Source organism: Eptesicus fuscus, chromosome 6 (genome assembly GCF_027574615.1).
Source record: "Eptesicus fuscus isolate TK198812 chromosome 6, DD_ASM_mEF_20220401, whole genome shotgun sequence".
In the NCBI taxonomy this organism is placed as follows: Eukaryota; Metazoa; Chordata; class Mammalia; order Chiroptera; family Vespertilionidae; genus Eptesicus; species Eptesicus fuscus.
In genome coordinates this window covers 37307421-37323156 of record NC_072478.1, presented here as the reverse complement: position 1 = coordinate 37323156, position 15736 = coordinate 37307421, and the positions used below count along the sequence as shown (strand labels likewise).

Genomic DNA, 15736 nt, shown 5'->3' with positions numbered 1-15736 from the left:
TGCACCAAATGGTCACAGATTCTGTTCCGAGTCAGGACAGATGCCCAGGTTGCAGGCTTCATCCCCAGTAGGTGGCATGCAGGGGACAGATGATGTTCACTTTGTCTCTTCAGACTGTGGTGGGGTTTTTTGTTTTATATGTTTGTTTGTTGTTGCCTTTCAGCTTGGCTTATAAAATTTTGTTGAAAGTCAAACATGATGTATCTATATAATAAAGAGGTAATATGCTAATTGGTCCCAATGCTGTCACAGTCACGACCAGGCTGCGCGTACAAGAGCTGGTGGGTGGGGACGGGGGCGGGGACTTGTGCCACTGGCACATGAGGTTGCCGCAGGGGGCAGTCCATTCAGCGGAAGCATGCGCAGGCCTGCAGCACTGCCTGGCCCAGAGGGGAGGCATCAGGACAGGGGCGGGGACTCAGCAGAGAGCTCTCAGCACTCCTGCACCAGGGTCTGAAGGCGCAGAGAAGAAGGGAGAGCACATAGGCAGTTAGGGGGTTTAGGCCAGGAGGGGAGAGCAGTTAGAGGGATCAGGCTGGCAGGGGAGCAGTTAGGGGTATCAGGCAGGCAGGTGAGTGCTTAGAAGCTAGTGGTTCTGGACTGTGAGAGGGATCCCAGATTGGAGAGGGTGCGGGCCAGGCTGAGGGACTACCCCCCCTCCCCATGCACAAATTTCATGCACCGGGTCACTAGTTTGATAATAAGACCTTAGACAAATAGACCTCTCCTATCACCTTTTGTGATAATCTGGCTGTGTTTAATGTTTATGGCAGCTGTACATGGCAGAAACTTTAAGTTCCTCTAGTGTCCCTGTCTTGGTCTCCTTCTGTCTTTTGGTTTTCCTAAAAACTCCTCTTTAGATAGCACCTGTGTCTTTCCATTTTAATCAACTGTTATTAAACATGTGCCCTGTTGGTGTGAAATTAAGGTGTAGGGAGGGAAACTGTTCTATAATTTTATGGTTAAATCCCAATCTTTTAGTGGGCCTTTTTCTGAAATGTGACCTTCACAAGGGTTTCTTCGTTTCCTCCCTTCTCCTTAGATTAGCCAGGAAAACTAGAGTAGACTGTAATTCTCAGGGAAAAGCCCTTTCCCCAAGTTGGTAAGGATTTGGTAAAGTCTTTCTTTTCTCCTGGAGTGTAGGCATTTCTTATGGAGAACACTGCAGGCATATTTTACAAAGGTTACTTTCTTCTCACACTGACGGAACCAGGAGGGGGATCTTCCTTGGTTCTTCACCATGAGGATCCAGAATAGTTCCTGGAGGCAAAACCCAAGAAAGAATGGGGACTCCCTAAGAGTTCCAGGAGTTTCTGATTCTCAAGCCAATCCATTCTCAGCTCCTATCAATTCATCACAATTATCAGTTAATAGCTACCTGTTTATGGGTCCTGCAGCTTCTGCTCCAAATGAAGAGATCTTAGTTATGACTCTGGATTTGTCTGTCTCTCTAGATTTCTGGGTGGTGTTTTCCCAGGCAGCCTTAGTTCTCTGATGGATTCAAGAAAAGTGAATTTTCAGTTTGTTAAGCTTTATTTTTCATTGTAAAGACAATGGAGATGAAAACAGAAATTGCTTATGGCCATTTTTTACAATAAATTTATAGAGTAGTTTTGTTAGAAAAATTTTAAAGTCTGATTATTCATAGCAATTGGAAAGACCAGAATGTTCAAGACTTTGAATAAAGTGATCTATTTTCCTAAGTACGTACGGTTAGTAATTTTTACACTAAATTTTATTCTGTAATAGTTTGGTATCTTTGGCAAAGTACTAACTTAAAAACCTATGACTGTTAAGTTATATGAAAATTGAAAATGTAATTGAATTCTCAATCAGTTGAATATATGTATATATATTGATGTACTAGTAAAGTGCTAAGTACTATCATGGATATTTTACAAATCTTATCCTCGTCTTAAAACTATGTGAGTTAAATTTTATTATTCCCATTGTATAGATTAAGAAAGTGAGACATGGAAATTTGTGCTCTTAACCACTAGCTATTTTGTTCCTCTAATTAATTGGATATTACCTATCTTTTTAAAGATATTTGGGATGGTAGAACATATATGTTAAAGAGTTTAGCTAAAGTCAACTGTTTAGATTAGATCACTATGCAATCAAAAATAATATCTCAGATATGCAAGTACGTCTTGGCCATCTGTCTTTAAAGCATATGGGTAAAAGAGTAACTCTTGATTACAAAAAGTAAAATAGTTTATTTTCTATTTACCCCTTGGCATCTATACATATTATTAACATAAAATATCTCTTTAATTTGTGCTTTTAAAAACATGAAAGGAAGTAAAGTAGAATAAATTGCATTGTTATGCAATTGACATCCTTAACATAGATAACACATACTGCATAGATCTGTATTTATTTGTGTCATTACCACATGCAGAAAAATCTTTATGAAAAATTAATAATATGCTATTCAAATCTCATGTGTGTGTTCTGTAAAATAGGGTGTCTTAAACTTAGTTCTAATCTTTAAAAATTTTTACTGAAAACTATAATTATAGTAATCCAAGTTGCTTTCCTGTAAGTAAATTATTTTCAAAATACAGAGTGGATACCAGGAAAACACAGTGGTCTATTGTCTTTCATGTCTAAAGTTTGTTGACCCAAATAATCTAAATTAAGAGCTTAGAAAACATTTTTGCTGGTATATGAAATAATTAGCTGTGAAAGTCATGGTCTGAGACCCTTTTAAGATTTAGATTTTAAGTGCTTTCTTTTCTACTTGTCAAGTCTTGACATTTTATCCTTTGGTATTTAAGAAGTGGAGATTAACCTCCTCCCGACAAACACAGTAGACAAATTATATTTATGCTAAATAATCAATACCATTAAAAGCAAGCTGGTTTGGATGGTCAAAGCATTGACACTTCTGCCCAAAAAGATGTTTGCTCACCCACATAAGAAAAAGACTATTTTCAGATGAAATACTATGTTTAAGTAATTTTTTTAAGTGAAATTTTCCAGTGGAAAAAATGTTATAACTCTTTTTAAATAGTCTTAGGCACCTTAAATTCAGTATGTTTCAAATTCAACTGACCTCTGCCCCCAGAAGAGAAGCTTCTGTTTACTCTTTTCTCCTATAATATTTTAAATTAATAAAAAGACTTCTTTGAAAATACTATTATATAGTTTACTTGTTTATTTTATATTTTTATAACACATTTTTATAATGTAATTTATGTAAGCTCCCCAAGGGTATGAATGTTTCTCTGCATTAGTCATTGATAAATCCCAAATTCCCAGAACAGTGTCAGGCACATAGTAGATGCTCAGTTATAATTGGTTCAATGAATAAGTGTCTCTTTCTACTAGTAGGTCCCTAAGGGCTGCAAATTTGTCTGACTGACAAGTATATTTCTAGTGTCAGAGTAGACACTGAATAATAAATATCCGTAGGCAGATCAGCTGAATGGTAGATTGAATACAATTATACCAGTATTAAAATGCTGATAGTAGAAGCAAAATAGTATGGATACTCTGTGTTCTCTATCTCTGAGCAATATATCTACTTACAATGATCCATTTTACACAGGTTTGCCTGTTATACTCTGGTACTCGTGAAAATAAATACTTGTTAAATTTTTGATGACTTACAATGACTGTTTACCTTTTGCCTTGATTTTCCAGAAGATTAAATTAGCTTAAATTATGGCTATTGAAATAGGCAGGCCAAAAAACATTGTTTGAGCTTTTCAGCTATGAAGTTTGCATATTCAATTATCTTTATCATTTAGAAAATTTCTTTCAGATACAAATTTTAAATGATTGCTATAAAAACCACTTAAAATTCCAACCATACTAAAAGTAGAAAAGTCTCCTTGAATGTATTGTTGAGGTCTCATCTACATTTGTATGCATGTAGCTGATGCAATGATGATTGCAGTCATTGTGAAAGTGGTAATAACTACAGCCGACTGAGCATATGTTTATACAGTGATCTTGGAGGAGTTTAAAGCCTATGACTGTGACATGCTGTCGTCTAATCATGACTTAATTATAAACTAATCCTGTATTCTCAGCTGTAATTCTGGGTCCAGGGCTGTTATACTGTTTATTTTGTTAGTAAATATATAAAAGCACCTGGGTGGCATACAGCTTGGAGAAAGAGCTGACACTTGATTTGGTTTCTTTATCACTATCACACTTATGACAGAAGATCTCTGCTTTTTCTCTCTAATCCTCATCCCATCTTTCTGTGTTGTATGTTTCCCTTCAGACATAGCACAGTAAGCTCAGATTAATAAGGACATAGAGTCATATTTTAAGATAACATTGATTCTGGAGAACAACTGAGGATGCTATGTTTTTTCCCTTGAAGAATTGATAGGGTGGAATTCTAGAGGCACCATATGATGTCCTTCTGAAGAAATTTCAGAGGGTCAGGAAACCCAGACTTAATACCCACAGGAAACGGCAAGAGTATGGATCTCCATCACCAGGGGGCCAGGTGACACTTGAAGGTTAATATAATATGATTTTTTTGGACATGATTTTTCTTTGCTTTTACATTTTCACAGAAATGCTGTCCACTTCTATACTAAATTTTCGTTATTGGTTTTTATCTTTCCCTTTAGGAATCACAAAAAGAAGACTTTGAGATGGGAATACATCTCAGAAAATGTCATGTTTGTAACAGGCTGATCTTCTGGATATTTCTACAAGGTATGCTGCTGCATAGCAATCAAGGATGTGGAGGACGCTCCTGCTGAGTTAACATGTTTCCATGTGGGAAAAAAAAGTAAAAATTATAGTAATTTTGAGGGTCAGTAACACAACTCTTCTACATCATATGCTTGAGTGGAAATAGAGTATGTCAGCTGGATTTAACTACTGCTGAGTTCTTAAACCTATTTAATATCAGGGCGGTTCTTACCAGGCACTTGCAGTCAATGGTATTTAACTAAAAGAAATTAATAATGATGCCCCTTATTTACAAGAGAATAGTTTGCTACTGATCTCTCGGATTACTTACTAACAGAAGCTTCTGTTTACTGACAATGAATAATGCTGGTTATAATGTTAATGAAATTTATGAAGTAACAATATAGTAAAAAAGAGAGTTAAAACAATGTGTGTTTTTTTCTTTCTTTTTTTCAGCTACCCAGACATGTGTTCAACCCAAATAGGGAGGCATCTTCAGAAATTCTTCACAAGCACCCAAGAAATCATAAAATGAAGGTCCTATGATCTTTGTCTGTGCAAACAAATGATGCTTAAACAGTTTCAGAAAGATTGGAGTAGAAAGCAAGCTCTGTCAGTAGAACTCTGGAATTGTGTGTTCCTTGTATTCCATGGATCTAGTCATTCCAAATAAAATAGTATTATGATAACATGAGTTTGATAGCAGCCTTTTTTGTGTGCAAATAAGTCCCATAGATAAACGTATAATGAAAGCAACCATTACCATAGGACAAAAGTTCACACTGCAAGTGTATGGTCAATGTAACTGAATCCTCAGGAACAAAAGATCTGTAATCTGGGATTTGGAGCATCAAGCCACTCAAATGTCTTGTCATTTTTATTATCAAAATAAAAACCAGAGCACTATTTCGTTATTTACCAGAACAAACTTTTCTTATTTTCTCATTTTGCAGCTTTTCTCACCAATACTAACTCAGTGTTTATCTTTAACTAGTTTTAATGATCTCCAATGCCACTGTTATAAACACAGAGGATAAATTTATAAGCTCAGGGTTGGGTAATGTTAGTCAAGTTTACACCAGATAAAAGACAATGTCATCAATTTCTGAGGCAAGCTGAGTGAGGTCATGATTAAGATTGTGGCAGAAGCCTGCCCATGGATTTAGGAATGGTGACTGTAGCCAAGATATCCCAAACACATGATCCTACAATATATTTTATAAATACTTGCATTTTTGTTTAAAAATTAAAATCAAGATATTTTATATAGCAACCCATATTCTGTTGAAAAATTTTAAATTCTAAAAATAAGAGCTGAACTCCTTCACACACCTTTTTGCCTGCTTCATATATCTGTGTCCTCAGCCCTCCTTCGGATTCCATGTTTACTAGGTCAAGAGGATGGACTGGAGGTTTCAGTGACCAACACCAGCTCAAGGATTTTTATTTTTATTTTGTTAACAATGTCATGTCTGAGAATTTAAACAGAATGTAAAGAACAAGACAGTTCTATTCACTAAAAAAGGGATTATGTGTTCTAACACTAACTTATCAATATGTTTTGGGAGTATACACAATTGCAGAAACGTCTCTGTAGTTTTTCCTGGCTCATTGCATGCTCTATACTTGGGTTTGACCAAAACTGACTTCCACATAACATTTCACATATTACTCTCCAGTTTCAGAGTCTGTAATGACCCCTTGTTGGTTAGTAGATACAGTCTAAGGTCCTTGTATGAATTCTTCTTTGGCTTTACCTTGTGTCTTTTGTTTAATTCCTAACATTTTAAAAATGACTTTATAGAGTTTGAATAAATAAATAATGAGAGAATCATAAAAGGTCTCTACGTTTGTTTGTTTTTGTAATTCATAAGATGTAAAGGCAGACCAGTTTAGTTCAAATTCTAGTTTCCACTTACTACTTATGTGGACTTGAAGACTATTATGTGACCTTAACATTTCTGAACTCTAGTTCATTATTCCAGCTCTTATGAGGATAAAATTATGTAAGAATAAATGTCAGTTATCTTCTTTTTTCCATCAATATCATCATTATGTTACCTATACAGTAGTGTTCCCCTTGCTTAGAACATCTCCCAAATGACTTCAATATAAGAAACATAATCACACCCAATATAAGAATTCACACCCATCTGTATATCCTAATAACATATTCTGACATAGAGTTTGGCCTACATAATTAATTATTTGTTTAATGTATATAAATTTTGTCTCCATAAGTATATTATAACTTTTCAAGGACAATGGCAATAACTCAAATGTATGGATAAAAATAGCGGAGATGATGAAAACAACTGGCATTTATATGTGGCTTTATGATAAGCCAAGGGCTTTTCATACTTTATCTGATTTACTACTCAAAAATCCTTGTGAGGTGTGTAAGGTAGGTCTTATTTTTATTACCCTCACTTCATATAAGAGTTAACTGAGGAGCTTAGAGGAAATGTAGATTTCCTGCATATGGCTTAAAACCTTAATTTATGTCTTCTGGCCCTGGATCCAGAGGACTTTCACTACATCATATTGTCTTCTAAAGAATAACTATAGTAGTAGGTATCGGGCTGATTGTGAGAATAAGTCCATTGGCTGTTGATTTATAAAACCCGAGAGAGGTTTTAGAATACACACAATCTTTTCTTTATAGAGATTCACACAATGTGTCTTTTCAATGTCATCATCATCTGTACTAAATATTGCAATGAATAAAATTGCTCTAATTTAGAGGCAAGGGATTTTTTATTTACCTGGGATTTTCAAATGGACCCTGAGAGAAGATTTTAACATTTCAAAGTTAATAACTGTGGTCTGGTAGTCCAAGAGTGCACCACAGCTTTTCACCCCTTCATATCATTTTTCTGAACCCAGGTGTTTGAATTTGATATCTCTGGCAAACACACTGTCTATGAGTAATGTTTTACCCTTGGAAACTTTTTTCTCATGACCCATTCTCTAGTATATTATTTTTCAATAGGCTCTGGGATTCAGCTTTCACTATTACATATAATTTCTACTTAATGGATTCTGTCTCTTCTCTTCCTGATTTTTTTTCCAAGTTAATTATTTGTAGTGACATTACAATGAATAAAAAGTCTACAAGGTGAAAAATAGAAAGAGCGCTCACAAATAAATGGCTGACCTAATGATGGGTCTGAAATATATGCCTCATGAAGGTACAATACTCTTTACATTTATTTTACAAGGTCATAGATAATGGTTCTGTGCTACTATAATCATATGGAGGGCACATGATATAACCCAAGAGAGAAGCAAATAGATCTGGGCACTGGAGATTGCTCATGTGAAAGAAAAGGTCAGAATACTGATGGGTCATTTAATGGATGGTTAAGCTTTCAGAACCAATGTGGTTCTATACAAAGAGACTGGGATTAATTTAGGTTTATTCATCCACCTTTCTGGTCAGTGAAAAAGATGCAGATACAAGTAATTTTATATTAATTCTTATTTGTTTTGGGTTGTGTTTTTTTTTGTGTGTGTGTGTGTGGTTTTTTTTCCATTTAACTTACTGGTTGACCAGGCTTTCAGATCCAAGGTAGTTCTATTCAAATGAACTGGGATTATTTACTCACCTTTCCGGCAGGTGAAAAGGTTGCAAACACATCTAATCTTTATATTGGTCATCAGCCCGCAATATGAAAAAGATTCTTCAGTAGCTTGTGGCACATACTTTGCGAATGAATCCAAAATGTTCTTTTAATGTGATAATTGTTATTCCTTTTCATATGAATTAGTGGCTCTCATACTTTAATAAGCCTCAGAGTCACATGGAGAGCTAGTTAAAACACAGTTGTCTATGTCTCTCCTCTCCTATTTAACAGGTGTGAGTTTAGACTGGGGAATTGTATTTCTAACAAGTTCCCAGGTGACCAAGGCTGCTTGGTTGTGAGTAGCATTAATCTAGCTTGTCTGTGAGTAATATTTATCTAACTAAGAGGAAGTATTAGTGTAGCATATCCTCAGATAGCCTTTATTATTAAAGCACAGTTTCACCTGGCCCACTCTCTCTGACTTGCAATTTCTGATACCCACGGACAACCATGCCAATTTTTTACCTTTATTATGTTATACACTTCCATATTTGCAGATAGTGTGTTTGTATCATTTTTCTCTGAGTATTTTTGTGTTTTGTTTTATCTATTGTTTTCTTGTTATATAAATATGTATTTAACAAGATTAATCTTCTCCTTTTCTCAACCCTCAGTGTAGTTATAGCAACAATTTTTGTTATCCAGTATTTAGGTATGAGTATATATATCTGAATCCAATAGTGTGCTATAATCATCCTTCCCTTTTTGTAGGTTTTTTTCCCCCCTTTAGCCTTATTAATAGCCTTATTTTGTATTAGCTTGAATTTTTACATACAGGGTGAGGCAAAAGTAGATTTCCAGTTGGTCATATGGAAAATAATACAATAATTAATAAATATAATACAAGAATAAACTCTGTTTCCTATACTTACAACTGTAAATCTACTTTTGCCATACCCTGTGTACAGCAGTAGTTTATCCTAATATCTTTGGAAGCACTGTAACTCTTCTTTTAATGTGTGTTTGAAAATAAGGATTAAGTTTGTTTTTCCATTTTTGTTTTGTTTTGTTTTTCTTTTACGGAGACATTCGTCCTGCTTATCCATTCAGGAGGGGATGATCACTAAACTAGCTGCCCTTTTGCTGCCTCCTTTCAATATTATATTTCTTTTGCCACTGACTCTTTTGTTTATTCTTATCCTATCTAATAAGAGAGTAATATGCAGACTGACCATCACTCCAACACACAAGATGGCTGCCCCCACATGGACACAAGATGGCCGGCACAAGATGGCCAGCAGGGGAGGGCAGTTGGGAGGGACCAGGCCTGCAAGGGAGGGCAGTTAGGGGTGACCAGGCCAGCAGAGGAGGGAAGTTGGGGGTGACCGGGCCTGCAGGGAAGGGCAGTTGGGTGGGACCCAGGCCTGCAGGGTAGAGCAGTTGGGGGAGACCAGGCCTAAAGGGGAGGGCAGTTAGGGGTGACCAGGCCTAAAGGGGAGGGCAGTTAGGGGCAAACACACTGACAGGGGAGCAGTTAGGCATCAATCAGGCTGGCAGCGGAGTGGTTAGGGGGTGATCAGGCTGGAAGGCAGAAGCAGTTAGGGGCAATCAGGAAGGCAGGCAGGCGAGCAGTTGGGAGCCAGCAGTCCTGGATTGTGAGAAGGATGTCCGGGCCTAAACGGGCAGTCAGACATCCCTCGAGGGGTCCCAGATTGGAGAGGGTGCAGGCTGGCCTGAGGGACAACCCCCACCCCACACCCCACCCCGTGCACAAATTTCATGCACCAGGCCTCTAGTTATTTATATATTTTTTCTATTTAATTTACTAGATGATCAGGCTTTCAGAACCAAGGTAGTTCTATTCAAATGGACTGGGATTAATTATTTATTCACCTTTCTGGTGGGTGAAAAGTTTGCAAATACATCTAATCTTTATATTGGTCATCAGCCTTCCCTGTGAATAAGATAATTCAGTAGGGTCCTAACCGGTTTGGCTCAGTGGATAGAGCATTGGCCTGCAGACTGAAGGGTTCCAGGTTCGATTCCAGTCAAGGGCATGTACCTCGGTTGCGGGCACATCCCCAGTAGGGGGTATGCAGGAGGCAGCTGATCTATGTTTATCTCTCATCGATGTTTCTAACTCTCTATCCCTCTCCCTTCCTCTCTATAAAAAAATCAATAAAATATATATTTTAAAAAAAGATAATTCAGTAGGTTTGGCACATACTTTGCGAATGAGTAGGGTTCCTTTGACCTTCAAATTTCAAACTGCCTCTTAATTATTCTATGCATGCTATTCCATTTTCACTTTGCAAGAGCTGTTGCTTTTGCTAAGTGCTCATTTCTTTTTAAACTTCAATTTCTATGAGGAACTTTTTCTTAAAGTTCTTTGAGGAAATTTAATTTAGATTTTGGGGGGAAGTTTTCTTCTCTGCCTTATATTGCTTTTGTTTCCTTAAAGTTTATTGTAACTTTTATTTACTTTGGCCTCTGAATTTTACATTAAAAGCTCTCTTAAATGTCTGATAATCCTTGGCTAGCTGGTCATATTTATGAGTGAAATAGTGAAAATTCTACTCTGATGTTCTCTAAGAAGAGGGTTTTTCATGCAGTTACTGTGTATATACCTGGGAGCCATCCAATAACTGCATGATAAGAATTCATCTATCTTTTGTCTAAGGGTGTAAGGCAGGCTAACAGCTTTCTGGGAGCCTAGTGAGAGATGAGAGCTTTGGTTAAATACAGTAATAGTTGGTATATAGACTCCCGTGGAACCCTGTGTTTTTAGAATGGTTTGGCACCCTTGTTTTCACCTGTTGCTAGTGTTCTGAAAACATACTTCTCTCATTCAAACTCCAATCCTCTATGAGTGGGGAGCACAGTGGTTGAGTCACAGAAATCACCTAGTGCAGTAGTTGGCAAACCGCGGCTCATGAGCCACATGAGGCTCTTTGGCCCCTTGAGTGTGGCTCGGCGTTAGAACCACTTCAAAATAGACTCGCCCAGGCCGAAAAACGACTTCTGCGCATGGGCCACGAAGTTTCAATCACACTGTACGTGTGCGCCCGCACGTGGTATTTTGTGGAAGAGCCACACTCAAGGGGCCAAAGAGCCGCATGTAGCTCGCGAGCCGCAGTTTGCCGACCACTGTTATAGCCCGATTCCACAAGGCAAAGTAAGGGCGTGGTTACAATGTTCTCGTGGGTTTTGAAACTACTCAATTACATGCACCTGAACTCTATCAAGCCCACATCACTCAGGCACGTGGGGCCACGTGTTCGGACCATAGGTTCAAGCTTACAACTCTGGCTATAATTGTGCTGGGAGGGCTCTGCCCTCCAAACTGGGACTTGCACGTGGCAATGAGTGGACTGTGCCCTCTCATTAGTCCGAGGCTTGAATCTCTCCAAACACTGTAGCTGCTCTCCACATCTTTCCACACTAGGAGTTGTTCAAGCATGTAGCCTAGAGAGAGTAAGGTGTTATTAGACTGAATATGAGACTGGCCCAGTTAAGGCCTCTACAGTGTAAAATGGCGGCAGGTGCAGAGATCTACTTATCTCCCAGCTCCCCAAGACAAGGCTGGTAAGTATGTTCCCTTGCTTATTGAACCTGCCACTTACCAATCTGGAGTGGCCTGCTACTTGCTTTGGTCTATCCTTTGCCCACTATGTCTATGTGTCTGTGTGTGTGGTGGGGAAGGGTTGGGGGAGGCAATGTTTGAACCAACAATTGGTAAGTTAGCCAGTAAATGTAATAAATGGGTCTTTGACCTTTATGTGGGGAGGGGTGGTCTGTAAGTTAGGTGCTTGTGTGCTCCTATGTGAGAGTGGGGACATCCTGAAAATGCCAGCTGGTCTAATGTGTATTTGAGGAACTGCATGTAGCTCTCATCAGCAAAGAAGGGAAGCACATGGCTGTGGGCAGTGGGCTTGCCTTGATTGTGGACAGTACTCAGCTGCCCATGCCCAAGTAGAGGCTGAAGCTGGAGTGAGAAAGTTGGAGGATGAGCTGAGGTTAGAGGAGGACTTGTGTCTACTACTTTTCTAGCTTTCGGGCTAGAAGAAGAGGTAGGAGAGCAGAATAATACATTGAAGACTTTAGGGTGCTATTTTGTAAAGCTAAGAGGGTGCAGCTGCCATGGATTAAAGTCCAAGTGCTTGTAACAAAGCTTGAGTGGGACAGTAAGAGGTAAAATGAGGAGAAAGTGAGGAGAAGGAAGAGGAGGACGTTGTGGTGGTTGACCATGAAATGAACTTAACCTTGAGTACTGTCTGACTCACAATACAAAGGAAACCAAAAATAAAGTAACAACAACCCCAGCCAGTGGGGCAGCCCCCAATCCAGGAAAGGCTCATGATGAGAGAACACACTCCTGCTGAGTTTATTGTTATAAAGGGTCTGGTGAAAATAACCCAGAAGCAAATGTGGTTTGACACCATGGCTGTGTTGGTTGTTCTATGAAAAGCCTTAAAACCTGACCAATAATTATGACTTGCCCCACCTGCCCCTACCATTTCTCATGCCCTGTCTGCTCCATTAGAGCCTGGGAGATACAGACCTATTGGGGGTAGATACCTCCCACACTGAGTATAGGATGCAAGACAAAATGCCTCCATGTGAGGGCCAATGAAGGTGATCATTGGCCTCATTTTGAGCTCAATACTCACTGGTCCCCAGAAATATAAAAAAGATGATGGAATGTTCTGGTTGCCACTGGAGCCAAATGTAGTCTAATACATAATAACCCTCATTTCTGGCTCCCTCAGTGCCATTGATGTTATGGAGGGAAACAAGAAGGTCAGGAAGGTCCCTTTGACACTGAAGATTAAACATTCTCCCCCAGGAGAAAACAAGGCTTTTCTCTTGCCAATATCAGGGACTATATTGGTCATTGATAGCCTACGAGGGCAAACTCTGCAAAACACTATGGGTAAAATCTGCCTCCAAGTTAGAGTAATCAAATCAGTATTGATAGGAAATACCAATTGGGAACCAGCAAGTCTACTGCTCCCACAAAAAGTGGTAACCATAGAACAATATAAATTGCCTGGGGAGGCATAAGGAAATAGGAGAAAATAGCAAAGAACTACACCAAGTTGGTATTGTACACCCTGCCTACAGTGTTTGCAGCTGCCCAGTGTGGTTAAAAAAGCCAGATGGCTCATTCAGGATCTCTGTGGACTGCCGAGAATTGAACAAGGTAGTGGCCCCTTATTCATGCATCTGTTCCCAACATTGCCATCATCTTAGATATCTTGGCCCCAGTCCTAGGAGTGTATCATGCTGTGTTGGACTTAGCAAATGCTTTTTTTCCATATACCCCTGGCTGCTGAGTCACAAGATTAATTTTCCTTCATGTGGGAGAGGGAATAATGGACCTTTCCAGTGCTTCCCCAGGATTACCTTCACAGCCCCACAATATGTCAGGGATGGTAGCCCAAGATCTCTCTGTTCTCCTTTCCCACATCAGTAAAATGGGCCCGTTATATTGGCGATACAGCACTAACATGAGGACTGTCTCTACTGCAGGACACTGCAGACTTTGTTGGAACATCTGTGAGGAACAGGATAGTCAGTGAACCCACAGAAAATTCAAGGCCCAGGCACTACTGTAAAGCTTTGGGGAGTCATTGGTTGAATAAGACCCATGTTGTCCAAGAAGCTATAGTTGATAAGTTGCAAGCCTATCCAACCCCCAAGAATGGGAAAGAGGTACCAGCTTTTATAGACACTTTGGCACTTTGGAGCTTTGGAGGACCCTCCCCCTCCTGAAACAGTGCCTCCATCCCTTATATTCCCTGGAAAAAAGAAAAAGGCACATGTGGAACCGGGGATCAGAGCAACAAGTCACCTTTGAGAAGGCAAAATACAGATGAAACAGATTAAAGCTCTGGGCATCTCCCAAGTAGGGCTACCATGAATTAGATGTGTCTGTGACTTTGGAAGGTATGGGTTTGTCTCTGGGGCAGAGATAACAGAAAGAGAGAGTACCCCTAGGATTATGGTCCCAGTTCTGGAAGGAAGTAGGAACCCAATATACCCCCATACATCAGCTGCTCCTAGCAGTGTGCACAACGCTTCTCCAGGTAGAGCCTCTCCCAAAGGAACAGCATATTATATTAAGAACTTCCTTTATTTTCAAGGGTGGGTTGAGAATATGTTTCATCAGCCCACTTCTGCCATGGCTCAGAAATCTCACCCTGGCTTAAGTAGCATGCTTGTTTGCAGCAGAGGAGCACCCTGTCCACCAGCCCACTGTCTCTAGACACTAGACCCATAGAGTATGTAGATATTCCAAATACTCTACCCATATACCTGTGGCAGCCCCTGTGGCCTGTAGAGAGGGAGTGGGGGAAATTCTGGCTGATAGTAGCTCTATTTCCACTCTTTCAAAACAAGTGGATCTTTTATAAGCTAGAAAGACGGACTGGCAGCTACATTTTCATTAGCAAAATAGTAGTATTGTTTCAAACTAAGATGGGTCTAGTAAGGGCAACTCACCCACATGGACTGTAGTCTCTAATCAGTCTAACACTGACACCATCCTATATAATAAAAGCCTAATATGCAAATCGACAGAATGGCAGAACGACCGGTTGCTATGACACACACTGACCACCAGGGGCTGGACGCTCAACACAGGAGCTGCCCCCAGCCCTCAGGCCCCAGGCCAGCCAAGGCAGGTGCCAGCAGGGGCCCCCTGATCGCCCTGCCGGTCTCCCCACAGAGGAAGGTGACCAGCAGCAGCGGTGGGGGGCGGGGCCAGTAAGCAGGCAGCGCCGTAGGGACCCCCCTGATCACCCCACCGGTTGCCCCACAGATCGGCCCTGTTCATGGGCCAGGCTGAGGGACCCTACCCATGCACAAATGTCATGCACTGAGCCTCTACAGCAGCCAATAGGTTGAACTCAAATTGGTTTTTCTGGTGAGCATTCTTGAGCCCAGGATGGTAATCCTTTGCACTGACAGTTGGTTCTAAAGGGATTAACCCTATGGCTTGGACAATTGGAAGCTGAGGGGCGGGTGATCATGAATAAGCCCTTTTAGGGTCAGGATATGTGGAAAAACATTTGAGTTTGCCTGCAAGAGCCTGAGGCAGTCCTCACCGCCTTCCAAGTCCAGGCTCACGAGGCACTCACACCCCTGGCAATCAGGAAGCTGATGTCTTCACTCAAGTATGCACCCTAGCAAAAGATCCTTCAGGAGATACAGCAGATTTTGTGCACAGAAAGACTGGCCACTGAAGTGGCTGTGGGATGGAATGTGGCCAAGGATGCTGGATTGCCCTTGAAATGCAGTCACAAGGTTAATGTATCAACAGCATGTCTTGTGTGTTGTAAACAATGCCCAAGACAATTGCCACAGGTGTCTGAGGCCATCCACAAAATTTCCCAGCAGGTGCTGGATTGGCAAATGATTATATCGGCCCCCTCCCTCTGTGTGATGGTTCTAAATATGCCCTATTGTGTGAGAAGACTGTGTCTGCCCTAATATAAACTTCC

General features: G+C 40.0%; 1 protein-coding gene and 1 long non-coding RNA gene across 2 annotated transcripts in view; both read left to right on the top strand.

The window, feature by feature from the left end:
* Positions 1-15736, top strand: part of GALNTL6 (polypeptide N-acetylgalactosaminyltransferase like 6) — a 982562-nt gene that overhangs the window by 305504 nt on the left and 661322 nt on the right. The gene's annotated exons all lie outside the window — the stretch shown is intronic.
* Positions 4362-5274, top strand: LOC129149445 (uncharacterized). Its single transcript, XR_008556336.1, has 3 exons — positions 4362-4484; positions 4599-4686; positions 5122-5274. It is a non-coding gene; the product is annotated as an uncharacterized LOC129149445 (long non-coding RNA).